At 39.1% G+C, this 20,977-nt stretch overlaps 1 protein-coding gene across 1 annotated transcript in view; it reads left to right on the top strand.

Annotated features, from left to right (window-relative positions):
* Window positions 1–20,977, top strand: part of MBD2 (methyl-CpG binding domain protein 2) — a 79,746-nt gene that overhangs the window by 19,866 nt on the left and 38,903 nt on the right. The gene's annotated exons all lie outside the window — the stretch shown is intronic.

Genomic DNA, 20,977 nt, shown 5'->3' with positions numbered 1-20,977 from the left:
GTGTAAATATTAAACTGAATTCCTTGTGTTTCTAGCTCTTAACAATACTGAAATGTTTATGAATTAAATCTACAAAACTAATAAAATTCCAGTTCCCTAACATTAACGTGGATATATTTTACAGCTTGCTCACAATATGAATATGGTGTGGAACAAATTGTATTTTAGCCTGACTTGTCAACTCTGCTAATACCTTGGAAAGACTCAGTTCTTTCATCACATTTCACACATTTGAAACATTTGGAAATAAAGAGCATTATGTTCTCTTGAAGGAATTAATTGTATAAGTCTGCCATTATTTTCTCATGAATTACCTTGGTTTATGGTACTGTGCTATTGTGATTATAAACACAGCATTGGATTCTGTATGGTTGTGTCCTAAGTACTTAATCAAACCATCTAGCAGGTGTTTGCTTTAATTATCTTCAACAAAATAATAACAAATTCTTGTAGAGAGCTAATGTATCTTGGGAGCAATATTGGTGCAAGTTGAGAAACTTAAGTGAGCTGGTGGTAATGGTGGAAGTCAGATTGGGTATTGGATAGGTGAATATCCAGTAGGTGTGATTTGGGAAAAGGGGAGACTTGAAGTAGGGAGAGCAGTTTGAGTTGTTTTAGTCCAGAAAAATAATGATGGCTTGAATTAATGCTGTATTAGGAGGTATGAAAAGGTGTGAGACTCAGTCAACAGAAATTAGTAGATATGAGTACCTGATGATTGTAGAGAGAGGGAATTGTTGATGCTAGCTACAATTCTGGCTTGAGTCACTTGGGACAGGGGTCAGTAGGAAGTAGGACAAGAAGAGCAGGTTTGGGGAGGGGGTTGGTGAGGAAGATTGAGTTAAAATACTTTTGTTTCTTGGACGTCTGAAAAGAAATTGTGGACCGCCAGGGTTTCCCAGGTCACACTTCGAGAACTCCTGTCATAGTGGTTTGCTAAAACATATTGAGATCGCCCAACATAGGGGCAAACAGAAAAGTATCTTGTCACACTGTAGGCAGTGAATAAATTAGTTGTGTGGGGAGTAAGAAGGAACTTCCAGAAAGGTAGTAGGAGAATGAAGAGAACGTGGTGTTATAAAAGCCTAGGAAAGATTTTTGGTTAGATGCCGTGGAGAGATCAAGGAGGATAAAGACTTTGTAGTATTCATTGGATTTTCAAATTAGAAGTCACCTTGTGACTTTGATATAACCAGCTTTTGAGGGATAGAAGGACCAGAAGTCATATTTAGAATGCCAGAAAGTTTCTGGGAAATGAGGTATTAGAAGCAAAAATGTAGCCTGCTGTTTCAAAAGTTTAAAAAAATTTTATTTGATATTATTATTTGATTAGGATTTGCACACATGGTAGAAAGGATATTCAGTGAGAAACATCTCTCTCCTCTTTCAGCCTCGCAAGCTCAGCCTCTTCCCTAGAGGAAACGGTTGTTAACCAGTGGGGTTTTGGTGTGTCCTTTCAGAGCGTGCGTGCATTTCTGCATCTCCCCATAAAATGGTTAGACTACTCTTGTGAAGCTTGAATGAGAGCTAGAGGAAAGAGGACAATATTCAGAAGAGAATGCACCATCAAGGAACATTATTATTATTCTTATTTTTCCTGTAAACGTTGAAAGAGGCCAACTTGGCAGGAACCAGTAGAGTTAGGGAGGTGTCTAACCTGAGAGTCCACGTTTCAGGATGCTCTTCAGGAACCTTTGTAATGTGTGTAATACTTTCTGTTATGAATTTTTAAAAATTAATTTATTTTTGACTGCGTTGGGTCTTTGTTGCTGCATGCATGTGGGCTTTCTCTAGTTGCAGTGAGTGGGGACTGCTCTTTGTTGCGGTGCACAGGCTTCTCACTGCGGTGGCTTCTCTTGTTGCAGAGCGCGAGCTCTAGGCGTGCGGGCTTCAGTAGTTGTGGCTCACGGGCTCTAGAGCGCAGGCTCAGTAGTTGTGGTGCACGGGCTCAGTTGCTTCGTGGCATGTGGGACCTTCCCGGACCAGGGCTCGAACCCATGTCCCCTGCATTGGCAGGCAGATTCTTAACCACTCCGCCACCAGGGAAGCCCGTTATGAATTTTTTAAGGAAAAAGTCTATCTTCATCAACTTCTTAAAGGAGACTGTAGCCGAAAAAGTTAATAACTACTGTTTTACAGACAGGAAGAGGGAGCAAGGCTTTGGCAGAAGATGTTAAAAGACCAGCTCATTTGCTGTAGCTCAAATTAGGCATTTGTTTAACTGATTAGGAATTTTTCAGTTATTGAAGTAGCACCTTAGAGGGGTGATTTATTTCTGTCCTAGGGACCCCATTGTCAACCAGCACTAAAGGGCCCTGTGGTAGGATCAGTCTGATTACCAACTCCTGGTATTGTGGTAAGAAGTACCCCTTGGCTTCTACCTTCCTAGAATCTTTCCATCCAAACTGAAAACAGAGACCTCATTCCTTATATCAACATTCTTGGCCTATCGGGAAAGTAAAATCTTTCCCAAAGATGCTGGTGCTTTTTTCATCACTGTGTTAAGCCCTTGCTGAACAGAGTGTCTTTTGGTCTCTCTCTGTTGGATATAGTTGGGGGTGGAAGGAGGAGAGAGTAGATTACAGCTGATGAATCCAGCATTTCTAGGCCTTGAAGTCCTTACAGGGGATTACTGGCATCTCACTTAAGTGTGGGCCACTCTTGAGAACAGGTTTCTGTTAATTGGAAATGAAATTGACAGAAGCGGAAGTGAGGAGCAAGTAGCTGTTAACAGTAGCACAATGAGGAACGACGATGGCCTAGACACATGTGCTGATAGAAGTGAATAGACCCTAGTTCTGTTGTGAATATAGACTTGACAGAATTTACTAATGAATTGGTTGTGAAAGATGACAGAGAAGACTCAAAGTGTGAGCCCTTAGATTTTAGATAGATTGAGTGACTGGGTGGATTGGATTGCCATCTACTGAGATTGCCTTAGGAAAGAATTTATATGGGTGAATACAATAATTTCAACCTCGAATATGCAGAGTTTGAGATGCTTATTAAACATCCAAATGGACATGTCATGTCATGTGTGTATACTAATTGAGAGGTCTGAGCTGGAAAGTCATTAGCACGTAAGTAGTGTTCCAAGTAATGGGACTGGAGTTTATAGATAGGTAGATAGATAGATAGAAGGATCCAGAACAAAGCTCTGAGAAAGTCTGGTAATTAAAATTGGGTTAGAGTAGAAGGAATCAGCAAAGTGGATTGTGAAAGAATGGCTAGTAAGGTAGGAGAGACATAGAAGAGGAGAAGGTTTCAAAAAAGAGAGTGGTCTGTTACATTGATTGTTGCTGAAAGTTTGAATGGAGGAAGACAGAAATTTCCATTGAGTTTGGCAGCATGAAGGTTATTAATAACCTTGATAGCAGTAGTTTCAGTGGGAAGAGAAGCTAGATTGGATTGGGCTGAAGGTGAATGAGAGTTAAAATTGTCAGCATGGACAATTCTTTCAATAAATTTTCTTGGCTAGGAAGGAGAATCACTAGATAGTAGATGAAAGGGATGCTGATTTGGGTAATCTCCCATTTTAATGATTGTCAAAAGGATAAGAATGGGGTCTATAGCACAAGTGGAAAAACCACAGAGGGCAAGAAAGTTAAGCATATTTGCAGTGTAATAACAATGATGATGGACCATGGAATCTATACTGGGTAGGGAGGAATGTGAAAGAGGTTATGGAAGAGGAAGAAATATGATCAGTCAGTGGATGGGAAATATTGATGGGTTCAAGGAATGCAGAGAGTAAGTCCTCTGTGAGTTACAAGGATAGGAAGTAGAAATTGGACAGTTGGACGCTTGATTGAGATATTGGAGATGGTGTAGTTACTAGTGTTGGGAAGCCTGTGCCTGTAGTGTTAGGTGGGCGAGGTTGGGTGGACAAATAGGTCAGAGGACTCAGGATGTTGGGTGGAATATCCACATGGATAGTGAGGCCTTTAAGAATGACAAGAGTTGGGGTGGAGAGGAAAATGTGAAACAGAAACTAAAGTCTTTAGTGAATAAGGAGAAAGCAGGGACAAAGGGTAGACAGTAGTATAGTCAGATCCTATGAGCTTCAGAGGAGCTCCTGTTTTTGGAGGAGGAAAAATAGATGATTTGAGAAAGATGGGGAGAAAGGAGGCAATTACCACTTCCTGACCCTCAGATATGTAGTTGTAAGAGAGAGAGAAAAAACTCTTTCTCTTTAAATTTGAAAGAACTTTAGGGGAGATAGGATCTTTGAGGGACAGCCAAGTTTCAGTAAGCCCAGCATCTTGAAAGAATGTTTAAAGAAAATATTGAGGGTATAGGAGAGCCTGCTGATCAGTCACTCGAGTGTACAGTGCAAGGACTGGGGGGGTAGGATGGGTAAGGTGGGGGGTTGGTTTTCAAACGTCAGATGGTTAAATCAATGTAATTATTCATGACTGGAATTTTTAAGGTATGAAATGCAATAGGATAGAAAATAGTGTCCATCCCACTTAGTAAGGATAAGTATTTTAGGTGACTTTTGTGATACACACCCTTGTGTATACTAAGTCATGATGTAAAGTATATATTTCTACTCTTAGTTAAAGTCAAAAAAGTTTGAGAGCCATTGAACTATGACGTGGATGTACAGAATATTTTGGAGATGAGTACTGGGTGATGACCTATGATCTGGGGGACTTGGCTGTTTGGTTATTATGAAGATAGGATGTGGGGTGTGATGGGATTAATTTTGATAATTGCTAGAGCAGAGTATACAAACATTTGAAATATTATTGTCCTGACTTTTTAGAAAGGAGGTACATGTACCTCTGCCAGATAACTATTGTAAGTGAACTCAGAAGAACTTTCTTAGGCAGGTAGGACCTGTCTGGAACTCTGAGCCCCAAAAGAACAGGCTTTATTCCTGCCTTAGTTCCCAGCCTCCTACATGAGTGATCTGCTACAGGACTACTCAGCACAGTATGGGCTCCTTAAACACCTTTGCTTACCTCCCTAAGAGAGAATAGTTTTACCATTTGGGACAGGCTGAATTCTCACTAAACTTTTTAGGATTCAAGTTGATTAACTCTGTTTATCTCCAAGTTAATATTCTTCTTTTTTTTTTGGCTGTGTTGGGTCTTCATTGCTGCGCGAGAGCTTTGTCTAGTTGCGGAGAGTGGGCTTCTCATTGTGGTGGCTTCTCTGGCTGTGGAGCACAGGCTCTAAGCGTGCGGGCCTCAGTAGTTGCAGCATGCAGGCTCAGTGGTTGTGGCTCGTGGGCTCTAGAGCGCAGGCCCAGTAGTTGTGGCGCACAGGCTTAGTTACTCCGCAGCATGTGGGATGTTCCTGGACCAGGGATCGAACCCGTGTCCCTTGCATTGGCAGACGGATTCTTAACCACTGTGCCACCAGGGAAGTCCTATTATTCTTACCAATTAAACTTACACCAACTTTGAGTTGGTGTAACAACCAAGAGATAACCTGTCTCATCTCTATAACTTACCTGTTGACATCCTGTTAACCCTGCACTTTGGCCCAAGGTTTTAATCTCCATACCAGTCTCCTTTATCTAGACCACTGCTAAATTTTAGGTTATTTTACTATACAGATGAGAAGTTGTTATGGCCAGTAAGTTATAGTGAGATGATCGAAGTTTTCAGATCCATAATGAAGAACATTTTTCCTAAACCGTGGCTCTCTAGGAGCAATATGGCATGCTTTCTGCCAATGTATAGTTTGTTTTGATGTCTTAATCTCATGTTGGCAGTCTGCTGAGTTATACGTTTTTTGTACTCTTTATTTCCCATTATTTCATGGTATAACATCACTATAATTGACAGTGACTTTGCCAAAAACACCATCTGAGGATTTATTTTCCCATGGGATGTTTGTGTAGGACTGGCTGTGTATCTATAAGCATAACTTCATGTTAAATACTAATAAATGGAACAAGTCTGGGGATTATTTTACATTGGTAATCTTGAGGTATATAATACAGATGACTATGCTTAATAATTTTGACATGGATATCATAGACCATGTTGAGTTAATAATTTCCACTTTACGTAGTAGCGTGGGTACGTTTCAGTCTGACAATGAGTATTCAGGAGTAAGGGCTGCATAACACAAGACCTTACATGTAACAGACATTTTATGCATCATTTATTCCACAAAAAATATTTAGCACATTCTGTGTGCTCAGACATTATTCCAGATTCTGGAAATATAGTAGAGGAAGCTTATGTGTTTGTGGAGCTTATTATTCTAGTGGTATGACAAACTAATACATAATTTAAGTATTAAATGCTACACAGTAAATTAAGTAAGAATGGTTGAGATTGACTAGGTGGCTATTTTAGGCTGAGTGATCAGGAAAGCTTTTTGGAGGGTGTGAGTTTTGGCCAAGATCTGAATGAGAAGGAATCAGCTCTATAAAAACCAGAGGGAAGGGCTTCCCTGGTGGCGCAGTGGTTGAGAGTCCGCCTGCCGATGCAGGAGACGCGGGTTCGTGCCCCGGTCGGGGAAGAGCCCACATGCCGCGGAGTGGCTGGGCCTGTGAGCCATGGCCGCTGAGTCTGCGCGTCCGGAGCCTGTGCTCCGCAACAGGAGAGGCCACAACAGTGAGAGGCCTGAGTACCGCAAAAACAAAACAAAACAAAACAAAAAATAAACCCCCGAGGGAAAAGTGTTCTAAGCAGAGGGAATAGCCAGTGCAAAATCCTCAAGGCCGGATACATTTAGCATATGAGGGGAGAAAGTAGGCCATGGTGGCTGGAGGTTAGTGAGTGGGAAAGGGGTACTTGGTGAGGTCAAGGAAGAAGACAAACCTAATGACAGGACTTGGGAGGCCACCATAAGGAGTGGTATGGAATGCTTATTTGTGGACTTTATGTAGGGAGCGATATGCTCTCTGGCTGCTGTGTGGAGAATATACTGTAGAGGTGTAGAAGTGGGAGCTGCGGGCCAGTTATAGCAGGAGGCTGTTTACCCAGGCTGGGATGATGATGCCTTGGACAGTGGTCGTTTAATGAATAAAGAAAGAGTAAGATGTAGCAAGAGACACTAGAACTACAGTTGACCTTTGAAAAACACATTTGAACTGCATGCATCCACTTATATGCAGATTTTTTTCCATAGTAAATACTGCAGTACTGCACGATCAGCAGTTGGTTGAATCCGTGGGTGCAGGACCATGGATCCAGACGGCTGACTATAAGTTATATGCCAATTTTCATTTGTGCAGAGGGTTGACGCCTAAACTCCCGCGTCGTTCAAAGGTCAACTGTATTTAGTATTCCAGAGAACCTCTGATTTTCTCATATGCAGAAATATCCTTAATAAATAAATAAAGGATATTTATCTTTAGCTGATGAATGAAGATAATGAACAAGTTATTAACAACTAACAGCACTGGTCCATGTTTTGGCTGATTTGAGGTAGGTATTTAGGTATGGATTGTATAAAGATTGCTAGGAAGCAGAAAGTGAACAGAAGAACTTTAGCCATGTTAGCAATAGACTTGCTGATGAGAGTATACTGTTCAGTATGAGAGCAGGTTTAGCATGTTATAAGTTAGTACCTCAAAGGTATCAAAGTACAATAGACCTTTTGGGAGGGTCTGGCTTGGCCTTTGTGCTAATAGTGAAGGTAGACTTGGGGACATAGGTGCCCATGGTATGGTTTTGTCAAGATTTATTTTGGATGCTTGGTTTTCTGTCAACAATTGAGTGAATTTCACCAGGTTTTATAGGTCTTGAAGAGTTAGCTGACTTTGTAGACGCTAGGTCAGCGAGAGAATGAAGCCCTACAGAAAACGATTTGGGTGACTGTTTCCATAATTCTAGGGATGTGTACTCAGCTAGTGCCAACACAGATGTAAAGGAGATAATGAATTCCATGCAGTTGATGCCTTAGTTTGAGTAGAGCTGTTCTGGTTGAAACTCATTAATCTTTTGCCATCTGTCCTTGAATGACCCCATATTAACTAAAGCTCCAAGAAGTTATTTTTTCAAACAAAACTCTTCAAAACTTGATTTCAATGATGAATTTCAAACCTCCACTTCTTCAATTAACTACAAGTATATGTCCTTTTTTAATGAGCTCAAAGTATAGTACACCCATTTCATTATTTTTTTTAATATTCCGTTGATCTCCTTAAAAAGGTAATAACTTATTCCTCATTTAGGATGTTACATGAAGTGGATTTTCAGTACAAAATCATAGATCCCAGGTATATTTTTCTTTTTGCAGAAACCTATGAAGCTTGCACAACCTTCTGCATCTACTAAAACCCACTGAGTTGTATACTTTAAAATGGTGAATTTTATGGTGTGTGAATTATATAAAAAACTGAAGGATTGTAAAGCACTTTGTAAAGCTTTTGATTTTTGTGGAAACGCATTAGCTGTTGGCTACTGTGCATATTCTGGAGAAAGTCCGAAATTACATTTTGAGGATAATCTTGTTTCGACCTGAAGATACCACTCAGGCTCCTCTGTGTGTGAAGCAGCAGATGGCTTCCCTTATGGGAAAGCTTAATAGGTCAAGTTTCTAAATTTTAGTAGCATGTTCAATAACATGTTAGTGGTGATAATAAAAATAGCTCCTATTTCTTCAGAATCCATATGCCAACATGACTATAAACTCTACACGTATTTTGTTAATTGTCATCTTATCTCTACCCTGAGAATGTAAGCTCTGAGGGATTTTGGTGTTTTGTGAGTGATACTATACCCAGCCTACGGTCAGTACCTGGCAGATGGTAGGCACTCAGTGTTTGTTCAGTGACTGAATGAAAGCTGCATGAGCTTTCATTATCATACATGAATTATCTTGTTTGATCTTTATAAGAATCTTATGAATAGTTATTGTATTTACCCTCATTTACAGATGAGGAAAGTGACCTTAGAAAAATAAAGTCTTTGCTTCTCAAATTGGGGCATGAATATCTCTTGGGGATATGCAGAGCCACAGAATTAAAATGATACTTAAATGATCAGTTTTCTTTTTTTCCTTTTGTGTTTGTTGTTGCTTTTTTAAATTGAAGTATAGTTGCTGTACAATATTATATGTTACAGGTGTATAATATATGATTCACAGTTTTTGAAGGTTACTCTATTTATAGCCATTATAAAATATTGGCTGTATTCGCCATGTTGTACAGTATATCCTTGTAGCTTATTTTATACCTAAGAGTTTGTACCTCTTAGTCCTCTACCCCTATATTGCCCCTCCCCCTTCCCTCTCCCCACTGGTAACCACTAGTTTGTTCTCTGTATCCGTGAGTCTGCTTCTTTCTTGTTATATTCACTAGTTTGTTGTATTTTTTAGATTCCACATACAAGTGATATCATACAGTATTTGTCTTTCTCTGTCTGACTTATTTCACATAGCATAATGCCCTCCAAGTCCATCCATGTTGCTGCACATGGCAAAATTTCATTCTTTTATGGCTGAGTAGTATTCCATTGGAGGTGTCCAGTTTTGTTGAAGCATTTTGGGTAGGAGAGCAACATTTTTACATTAAAACAAACATGGCTAATTTCTAAAATAAAATGCAAAATTTGCATGCATTTTAAAGATAAAATGAATCCCCTAGGCGCTTGTTATAGAATATGTGCAGTTCTGAACTATCATACTGTTTCAAAGCTAGGCTGAGGAAAGTGGTATTTAGAATATATAGTTTAAGTTCCTGCTGTTCAAACTATGCTATGTGGAGGCTTAACATGGTATACACAGCATGGGTGGTTTTAAAGGAATTATTTCTGTATCCTTAGGTTCTGAGAATGTACCTGAGATAGAGGTACAGGTTCTTTTTTCCCCAGTTCCTCTTCCATAGTCAACTCTCTCCCATTTTATAGAAGAGTATATAATACTCTTCTCGCTTGTGTGCAGTTTTACCATGGTATAAAATGTTTGACCTCCAGTAAAGGGACAATTTGAAATATTGGTGTTGATACTGAGAAAATGAATGACTTGGTAATTGTCAAATCTTTCTACTAGTACAGTTCTTTGCCCACAATAAAATTTACAGAGGACTTAATGTAGATGTCAATTACTGAAATTTTTGATCGTTTGCTATGTGATATTTTCACATATAGCTCAAAAGAAGTCCAAAAAATTGACAGACAGACTAAAACTATTCATTTATGTGAACAAGGTTTCTTAGTGTTATATCTATCAAAAAATGAAGAATAGGAATAGAATCGGTATTAAATCTTATTCTGTTCTAGCAATTGGGACTACTCATCTAAGGCTATGGAGTTAATTTTTAAATAAATTATTTTCATGTATAGTTTTTATCTCTTATATTTAATAATTATTTATTAAAATGTATAATTTACTGTTTTTGGTCAGTTATATACTAATAATTGTAATAAACCAGAAAAAAAATTTTTTTATCACTAAGAACTTTAAGGTCACAGAAAGTTAAAAAAATAACTTTATGATGTATAAATGATTAATTAAAGGTTTTCAAGTTTAAAATGAATAATTCTGGGAATGGAATTGTTCAAAGGGAAAAAGGAGTATAATAAATGTATTACTACTGAAGATTTTGTTTATGTATACATGGCTGATGGCGGGTATATTTAGATTCTGTTAGCTGCATTTTAACATGATGTAACAGTTTATTATTAAAGTGTCAGTATTTAAAATACCTTAGCTCATCCTCCCCAACTCTTTTTTTTAATTTAATTTTATTTATTTTTTTATACAGCAGGTTCTTATTAGTCATCTACTTTATACATATTAGTGTATACATGTCAATCCCAATCTCCCAATTCATCCCCCACCCCCGCTCCCCAACTCTTTACATTAAAAATGTGAAATACTTCAAAATGTAGGTGGGGTATATATATTTGCAAAAAATTTTTAAGGGTAGGAATGAAACAGTATTTGAAAACGACCGGTTTACGAAACATGCTCTGCATCACCTCTTTAGTTATCCTCTCTTCTACCCTTAATCACGTTAGATCACTGAAAGTTTACACAGTAATCCGAACACTCTGGTTTAGTCCTTTTCAGAATCATCTTCACTGAGTTGTCCTTTAAATATGTTCTTGGCTTTTATGGAAGGTCATTGGAGAAAGAAAAAGCATTTGAAATCTGCTAAATATTTGTTGTGATGTTAAGTGTCTTTAATTTTTTTTCTAGGTTTAATACCAGGACAGCTTTTGTTTTCCTCATTAATTGGTATGCTTCCTCCCTTCTGAGTGTGATATCTATGTAATTTAATATTTCTTTTTTTCATCCACACCCCTAGAAAGTTCAGATCCACATTTGATGCTCAGCTCTAGTATCAATCACTGTTAACCTTTTCAAAAGGAAATTTGTTTTCTCCTTGATTTTTAAAAATTAATTTTAAAATTAATTTTTATTGCCTATTTGTCCTTTGTGAGTTTTAAGAGCCATCTCAGATATTTATTGGAAAGAGATTAAGTAAAAATTAAAAAAAATTTTTAAAACATTTATTTTTGTATTCATCCCAGAGGGATAGAATGAACCCTCAACAATTATTTCAGTTATTTGAATACTTCCAGCTTAATATACACATTATTATAAAATACATTAAATTTTGATTTGAGTGCTACCCTGTATACTGAGAAGATTTATCAAAGGTTGGAAACTTTATTAGAATATGTGTGTTTGTCAAATTAGGTTGTTTCTTTTTTTGCGGCACGCGGGCCTCTCGCTGTTGTGGCCTCTCCCGTTGCGGAGCACAGGCTCCGGATGCGCAGGCTCAGTGGCCATGGCTCATGGGCGTACCCGCCCCGCGGCATGTGGGATCTTCCCGGACCGGGGCGCGAACCTGTGTCCCCTGCATCGGCAGGCGGACTGTCAACCACTGCGCCACCAGGGAAGCCCTGTCGGTTTAGTTTTATGATATAAGGAACTTCTATTTTACTTTTTCTTGTATTGAAAGGGAAGATTTCAAATACATGAATAGCTTTAACTTGTCCCATAAAAGAAGTGTTGGCTTTATAACTCCTAAGTTCATGGCAGATTGGTAGTTATTTAGAAAAACTCAGACAACAACTGGGCGTGAATTAACAGTGACTCTTTGACAGTCCTCAGGGGAGAATGGTAATAAAATTTACTGTTTTTGTGACAGTTTCTGGGAAAACCAGTTCGTCCAGCTTCTCAGATTATTCTACACGATACTGCTGTAGAATACAAAATTAATTAGTAAAAAATTCTTTCTGCCTTCAGAGCTTTCAGGCCAGTTTAAAAGAGAAAAAATAATAGAAACCAAAATAAGATAAAAGAAGAACAAGGCAGCACACTCTTGAATAATCTCATTCCATGCCACTGGGAAATGAATTGTCTCATTGTCAGACAATGGAAGTTAATGGTGTATTTTGAATACTTTTAGCCAGTAAATAAATTTTTATTAATTGTACCACAAACATAAGTTAATGAAAAAAATATCAATCTAACCATTGTAGCACAGGTCGTTTTACATGTTCCATGCTTCCTTCCAGTCTGTGTGGATTCAGGATTTTATAGTTTTGAATAGTTTAGGCTAGTCTGTGCTTCCTCCAGTCATTCTTTGTAACAATGAGAATCTTACAGGCTCGACTGTGTTTGCTCATACAAACAGTTGTTATATACTTCTTTGTCTACTGATGCCATCTTCATTATAATACCAGCAGAGTTTATTGTTCTTTATTAAAGAACAAAAACATTAAAAACCAAACAAGATATTGTTTAGTGGAAGATACTAATTATAACTAATCAGTGACAGGATAAGTTCTTCATAAGCATTTATGTGTTAAACTTCTTTAGGATTGAATATTGACTATGTTATAGGTTGGATGGCTTCACTTAGGACCTCAGGATGCTCTAGATGTCATAAATCAGAGGGATCCAAACCGGTACATCACAGAATTACTAGGAGAGCTTTAAAAAATACACATTTCTGGGCCTCACACTTTTCAGAGATGGCATCCTAAGTGGTTATTTTGCAGCCTGTTGGTCAAATTTCCACACCTCTAAGTTTTTTGGAAAACCATAAAGATAAGAAAGTGAAATGCCTGAGAAATAATATTAAAAGTTATTAAAGATGAATATGTCTCTTAAAGGTAAGCACATACATGGGGAGAAAATTGAGTGCAAGAAATGACAAGCATGCCCAGTAGGTACAGAAGATCAGTGTGTGTGTGTGTGTGTGTGTGTGTGTGTGTGTTTGGGGCTGGGGGTAGAGGTATATTTAATAGTGAGTCCAAATAATACTGTAATTGTAATAATGATCAGATTAATCTATTGTGATCCTTACCTTTCTAGTCATCCTGATATTCTTTAAGCAGAGATCACAAACTCAGTACCTGTAGGGCTCAGACAGCTTTGCAAATGTAAATTGAAGACTTTTGCAAAAGAACAAAACTTGACACCTCTAGTGGCAGCCATTACTAATCAATAATGGCCTGCTTTGGCCACATCAGTCCAGTATTTCTAGATCTTTGAGTTTTTAAGAGAAGCTAGAATTCTGCATTTTCTTCTCTTTTTTTTTTCTTTCTTTTTTTTTTTTACATCTTTATTGGAGTATAATTGCTTTACAAGGGTGTGTTAGTTTCTGCTTTATAACAAAGTGAATCAGTCATACATATACATATGTTCCCATATCTCTTCCCTCTTGCGTCTCCCTCCCTCCCACCCTCCCTATCCCACCCCTCTAGGTGGTCACAAAGCACCAAGCTGATCTCCTTGTGCTATGCAGCTGCTTCCCACTAGCTATATGTTTTACGTTTGGTAGTGTATATATGTCCATGCCACTCTCTCACTTTGTTACAGCTTACCCTTCCCCGTCCCCATATCCTCAAGTCCATTCTCTAGTAGGTCTGTGTCTTTATTCCTGTCTTACCCCTAGGTTCTTCATGACATTTTTTTTTTCTTAAATTCCATATATATGTGTTAGCATACGGTATTTGTTTTTCTCTTTCTGACTTACTTCACTCTGTATGACAGACTCTAGGTCCATCCACCTCATTACAAATAGCTCAATTTCGTTTCTTTTTATGGCTGAGTAATATTCCATTGTATATATGTGCCACATCTTCTTTATCCATTCATCCGATGATGGACACTTGGGTTGTTTCCATCTCCTGGCTATTGTAAATAGAGCTGCAGTGAACATTTTGGTACATGACTCTTTTTGAATTATGGTTTTCTCTGGGTATATGCCCAGTAGTGGGATTGCTGGGTCATACGGTAGTTCTATTTGTAGTTTTTTAAGGAACCTCCATATTGTTCTCCATAGTGGCTGTACCAATTCACATTCCCACCAGCAGTGCAAGAGTGTTCCCTTTTCTCCACACCGTCTCCAGCATTTATTGTTTCTAGATTTTTTGATAATGGCCAGTCTGACTGGTGTGAAATGATATCTCATTGTAGTTTTTTTTTTTTTTTTTTTTTTTTGCGGTACGCGGGCCTCTCACCGTTGTGGCCTCTCCCGTTGCGAAGCACAGGCTCCGGACGCACAGGCCCAGCGGCCATGGCTCATGGGCCCAGACGCTCCGCGGCACGTGGGATCTTCCTGGACCGGGGCATGAACCCGTGTCCCCTGCATCGGCAGGCGGACTCTCAACCACTGCACCACCAGGGAGGCCCTCATTGTAGTTTTGATTTGCATTTCTCTAATGATTAATAATGTTGAGCATTCTTTCATATGTTTGTTAGCAGTCTGTATATCTTCTTTGGAGAAATGTCTATTTAGGTCTTGTGCCCATTTTTGGATTGGGTTGTTTGTTTTTTTGTTATTGAGCTGCATGGGCTGCTTGTAAATTTTGGAGATTAATCCTTTGTCAGTTGCTTCATTTGCAAATATTTTCTCCCATTCTGAGGGTTGTCTTTTGGTCTTGTGTATGGTTTCCTTCGCTGTGCAAAAGCGTTGAAGTTTCATTAGGTCCCATTTGTTTATTTTTGTTTTTATGTCCATTTCTCTAGGAGGTGGGTCAAAAAGAATCTTGCTGTGATTTATGTCATAGAGTGTTCTGCCTATGTTTTCCTCTAAGATTTTGATAGTTTCTGGCCTTACATTTAGGTCTTTAATCCATTTTGAGCTTATTTTTGTGTATGGTGTTAGGGAGTGATCTGATCTCATACTTTTACATGTACCTGTCCAGTTTTCCAGCAGCACTTATTGAAGAGGCTATCCTTTCTCCACTGTATACATTCCTACCTGCTTTATCAAACATAAGGTGTCCGTATGTGCGTGGGTTTATCTCTGGGCTTTCTATCCTGTTCCGTTGATCTATTTTTCTGTTTTTGTGCCAGTACCATACCGCCTTGATAGCTGTAGCTTTGTAGTATAGTCTGAAGTCAGGGAGCCTGATTCCTCCAGCTCCGTTGTTTTGTTTTTGTTTTTTTTTTTTTGCCGTACACGGGCCTCTCACTGTTGTGGCCTCTCCCGTTGCAGAGCACAGGCTCAGCGGCCATGGCTCACGGGCCTAGCTGCTCCGCGGCATGTGGGATCTTCCCAGACTGGGGCACGAACCTGTGTCCCCTGCATCGGCAGGCGGACTCTCAACCGCTGCGCCACCAGGGAAGCCACAGCTCCATTATTTGTTCTCAAGATTGCTCTGGCTATTCGGGGTCTTTTGTATTTCCATGCAAATTGTGAAATTTTTTGTTCTAGTTCTGTGAAAAATGCCAGTGGTAGTTTGACAGGGATTGCATTGAATCTGTAGATTGCTTTGGGTAGTATGGTCATTTTCACAATGTTGATTCTTCCAATCCAAGAACATGGTATATCTCTCCATCTATTTGTATCATCTTTAATTTGTTTCATCTGTGTCTTATAATTTTCTGCATACAGGTCTTTTGTCTCCTTAGGTAGATTTATTCCTGAATATTTTATTCTTTTTGTTGCAATGGTAAATGGGAGTGTTTTCTTGATTTCACTTTCAGATTTTTCATCATTCGTGTGTAGGAATGCAGAGATTTCTGTGCATTAATTTTGTATCCTGCTACTTTACCAAATTCATTGATTAGCTCTAGTAGTTTTCTGGTAGCATCTTTAGGTTTCTCTATGTATAGTATCATGTCATCTGCAAACAGTGACAGCTTTACTTCTTCTTTTCTGATTTGGATTCCTTTTATTTTCCTTTCTTTGATTGCTGTGGCTAAAACTTCCAAAACTATGTTGAATAAGAGTGGTGAGAGTGGGCAACCTTGTCTTGTTCCTGATCTTAGTGGAAATGCTTTCAATTTTTCACCATTGAGGATGATGTTGGCTGTGGGTTTGTCATATATGGCCTTTATCATGTTGAGTAAAGTTTCCTCTATGCCTACTTTCTGGAGGGTTTTTATCATAAATGGATGTTGAATTTGTCGAAAGCTTTCTCTGCATCTATTGAGATGACCATATGGTTTTTCACCTTCAGTTTGTTAATATGGTGTATCACGTTGATTGATTTGCGTATATTGAAGAATCCTTGCATTCCTGGAATAAACCCCACTTGATCATGGTGTATGATCATTTTCATGTGCTGTTGGAATCTGTTTGCTAGTATTTTGTTGAGGATTTTTGCATCTATGTTCATCAGTGATATTGGCCTGTAGTTTTCTTTCTTTGTGACATCCTTGTCTGGTTTTGGTATCAGGGTGATGGTGGCCTTGTAGAATGAGTTTGAAGTGTTCCTCCCTCTGCTATATTTTGGAAGAGTTTGAGAAGGATAGGTGTTAGCTCTTCTCTAAATGTTTGAAAGAATATGCCTGTGAAGCCATCTGGTCCTGGGCTTTTGTTTGTTGGAAGATTTTTAATCACAGTTTCAATTTCAGTGCTTGTGATTTGTCTGTTCGTATTTTCTATTTCTTCCTGGTTCAGTCTCAGAAGGTTGTGCATTTCTAAGAATTTGTCCATTTCTTCCAGGTTGTCCATTTTATTGGCATAGAGTTGCTTGTAGTAACCTCTCATGATCTTTTGTATTTCTGCAGTGTCAGTTGTTACTTCTCCTTTTTCATTTCTATTGATTTGAATCTTCTCCCTTTTTTTCTTGATGAGTCTGGCTAATGGTTTATCAATTTTGTTTATCTTCTCAAAGAACCAGCTTTTAGTTTTATTGATCTTTGCTATTGTTTCCTTCATTTCTTTTTCATTTATTTCTGATCTGATCTTTATGATTTCTTTCCTTCTGCTAACTTTGGGTTTTTTTTGTTCTTCTTTCTCTAATTGCTTTAGGTGCAAGCTTAGGTTGTTTATTTGAGATGTTTCCTGTTTCTTAAGGTAGGATTGTATTGCTATAAACTTCCCTTTAGAACTGCTTTTGCTGCATCCCATAGGTTTTGGGTCATAGTGTCTCCATTGTCATTTGTTTCTAGGTATATTTTGATTTCCTCTTTGATTTCTTCAGCGATCACTTCGTTATTAAGTAGTGTATTGTTTAGCCTCCATGTGTTTGTATTTTTTACAGATCTTTTCCTGTAATTGATATCTAGTCTCATAGCGTTGTGGTTGGAAAAGATACTTGATACGATTTCAATTTTCTTAAATTTACCAAGGCTTGATTTGTGACCCAAGATATGATCTATCTTGGAGAATGTTCCATGAGCACTTGAGAAAATTGTGTATTCTGTTGTTATTGTATGGAATGTCCTATAAATATCAATTAAGTCCATCTTGTTTAATGTATCATTTAAAGCTTGTGTTTCCTTATTTATTTTCATTTTGGATGATCTGTCCATTGGTGAAAGTGGGGTGTTAAAGTCCCCTACTATGAATGTGTTACTGTCGATATCCCCTTTTATGGCTGTTAGTATTTGCCTTATGTATTGAGGTGCACCTATGTTGGGTGCATAAATATTTACAGTTGTTTTATCTTCTTGGATCGATCCTTGATCATTATGTAGTGTCCTTCTTTGTCCCTTCTAATAGTCTTTATTGTAAAGTCTGTTTTGTCTGATATGAGAATTGCTACTCCAGCTTTCTTTTGGTTTCCATTTGCATGGAATATCTTTTTCCATCCCCTCACTTTCAGTCTGTATGTGTCTCTAGGTCTGAAGTGGGTCTCTTGTGGACAGCAAATATATGGGTCTTGTTTTTGTATCCATTCAGCCAGTCTGTGTCTTTTGGTCGGAGCATTTAATCCATTTACATTAAAGGTAATTATCGATATGTATGTTCCTATTCCCATTTTCTTAATTGTTTTGGGTTTGTTATTGTAGGTATTTTTCTTCACTTGTGTTTCTTGCCTAGAGAAGATTCTTTAACATTTGTTGTAAAGCTGGTTTGGTGGTGCTGAACTGTCTCAGCTTTTGCTTGTCTGTAAAGGTTTTAATTTCTCCATCAATTCTGAATGAGATCCTTGCTGTGTAGAGTAATCTTGGTTGTAGGTTTTTCTCCTTCATCACTTTAAATATGTCCTGCCAATCCCTTCTGGCCTGCAGAGTTTCTGCTGAAAGATCAGCTGTGAACCTTATGGGGATTCCCATGTGTGTTACTTGTTGTTTTTCCCTTGCTGCTTTTAATATGTTTTCTTTGTATTTAATTTTTGACAGTTTGAGTTATATGTGTCTTGGCATGTTTCTCCTTGGATTTATCCTGTATGGGACTCTCTGTGCTTCCTGGACTTGATTAACTATTTCCTTTCCCATATTAGGGAATTTTTCAACTATGATCTTTCAAATATTTTCTTAGTCCCTTTCTTTTTCTCTTCTTCTTCTCGGACCCCTATAATTCGAATGTTGGTGCATTTAATGTTGTCCCAGAAGTCTCTGAGACTGTCCTCAGTTCTCTTCATTCTTTTTTCTTTATTCTTCTCTGCAGTAGTTATTTCCACTACTTTATCTTCCAGGTCACTTATCCGTTCTTCTGCCTCAGTTATTCTGCTATTGATCCCATCTAGAGTATTTTTAATTTCATTTATTGTGTTGTTCATCGTTGCTTGTTTCCTTTTTAGTTCTTCTAGTTCCTTGTTAAATGTTTCTTGCATTTTCTCTATTTCTAAGATTTTGGATCATCTTTACTATCATTATTCTGAATTCTTTTTCAGGTAGATTGCCTATTTCCTTTTCATTTGTTAGGTCTGGTGGGTTTTTATCTTGCTCCTTCATCTGCTGTGTGTTTTTCTTTTTTCTCATTTTGCTTATCTTACTGTGTTTGGGGTCTCCGTTTTGCAGGCTGAAGGCTCGTAGTTCCTGTTGTTTTTGGTGTCTGTCCCCAGTGGCTAAAGTTGGTTCAGTGGGTTGTGTAGGCTTCCTGGTGGCGGGGACTAGTGCCTGTGTTCTGGTGGATGAGGCTGGATCTTGTCTTTCTGGTGGGCAGGTCCCCGTCTTGTGGTGTGTTTTGGGCTGTCTGTGGACTTATTATGCTTTTAGGCAGCCTTTCTGCTAATGGGTGGGGTTCTGTTCCTGTCTTGCTAGTTGTTTGGCATAGGGTGTCCAGCACTGTAGCTTGCTGGTTGTTGAGTGAAGCTGGGTGTTGGTGTTGAGATGGAGATCTCTGGGAGATGTTCGCCATTTGATATTACATGGATCTGGGAGGTCTCCTGTGGACCAGTGTCCTGAAGTTGGCTCTCCCACCTCAGAGGCACAGCACTGACTCCGGGCTGCAGCACCAAGAGCCTTTCATCCACACGGCTCAGAATAAAAGGGAGAAAAAGTAGAAAGAAAGAAAGAGGGTAAAATAAAATAAAGTAAGGTACAATAAAGTTTTTAAAATAAAATAATTATTAAGAAAAAAATTAAAAAAAAACAGACGGATGGCACCCTAGGACAAATGGTGGAAGCAAAGCTATACAGACAAAATCTCACACAGAAGCCTACACATACACGTATACTCACAAAAAGCGGAAAAGGGGAAAAAATAATAAATCTTCCTCTCAAAGTCCACCTCCTCAATTTGGGATGATTCGTTGTCTATTCATGTATTCCACAGATGCAGGTACATCAAGTTGATTGTGGAGGTTTAATCCGCTGCTCCTGAGGCTGCTGGAAGAGATTTCCTTTTCTCTTCTTTGTTCACACAGCTCCCGGGGTTCAGCTTTGGATTTGGCCCCGCCTCTGTGTGTAGGTCGCCGGAGGGCGTCTGTTCTTTGCTCAGACAGGACGGGGTTAAAGGAGCCGCTGATTCGGGGACTCTGGCTCACTGAGGCCGGGGGGGGAGGGAGGGGTACGGATGCGGAGCGAGCCTGCAGCGGCAGAGGCCAGCGTGACATTGTACCACCCTGAGGCGCGCCGTGCGTTCTCCCGGGGAAGTTGTCCCTGGATCCCGGGACCCTGGCAGTGGCGGGTGGCACAGGCTCCCCGGAAGGGAGGTGTGGAGAGTGACCTGTGCTCGCACAGAGGCTTCTTGGTGTCAGCAGCAGCAGCCTTAGCGTCTCATGCCCGTCTCTGGGGTCCGCGCTGTTAGCCGCGGCTCGCACCCGTCTCTGGAGCTCCTTTAAGCAGCCTAGAATTCTGCATTTTATGTGAATTTTATTTGTAGATGTTGGCTTAATTTACTAAAGGAACTAAAAACTGAGCAAAACACATGTATCTATGGGTTAGACCTGGCCTCCCCGCCACCAACTCGCAGTCTTTGTTTTAGAGCAGTAGTTGTCCAAGTGTGGTCGCTGTACCAGCATCAGCATCACCTGGACCTTAATAGAAATGCAGTTTCCCAGGTCCTACCTCAGACCTCCTGAATCAGAATTTCTGGGAGTGAGGCCCAATAACCTGTGCTTTCATCAGCCCTCTGGGTGACTCTGATGCATGCTCAAGGTTGAGAACTGCTGTTCTGGAGTCTCAAAGTTGGTATAACTTTTATTTGGAGATAGTTATAAAGATAAAAGTTCATTGAATATCCTGTAGATGATTTATCAGGTATACTTGTATACTAAAATTATCTGATGTGTATTGCTTCCAGGTGTATTGGAGCCTTTATGGTTTTTGCCAGACTCAGAATACACAGTGATTAAATCACATTTTGTTCTTTATTTTCCTTTTTCCTCGCCTCTGCCCCACCTGATGTTAGAGTATTTCAAATGAGCTTAATAGCAATTCTGTGCCACATTTGCTTTTCATTAGAACATAATTTTTTTAC

This window comes from Grampus griseus (assembly GCF_964374135.1).
Source record: "Grampus griseus genome assembly, chromosome: 12".
Lineage (NCBI taxonomy): Eukaryota > Metazoa > Chordata > Mammalia > Artiodactyla > Delphinidae > Grampus > Grampus griseus.
The sequence above is the reverse complement of the archived record's forward strand: the minus strand, read 5'-3'. Positions and strand labels throughout refer to the sequence as shown.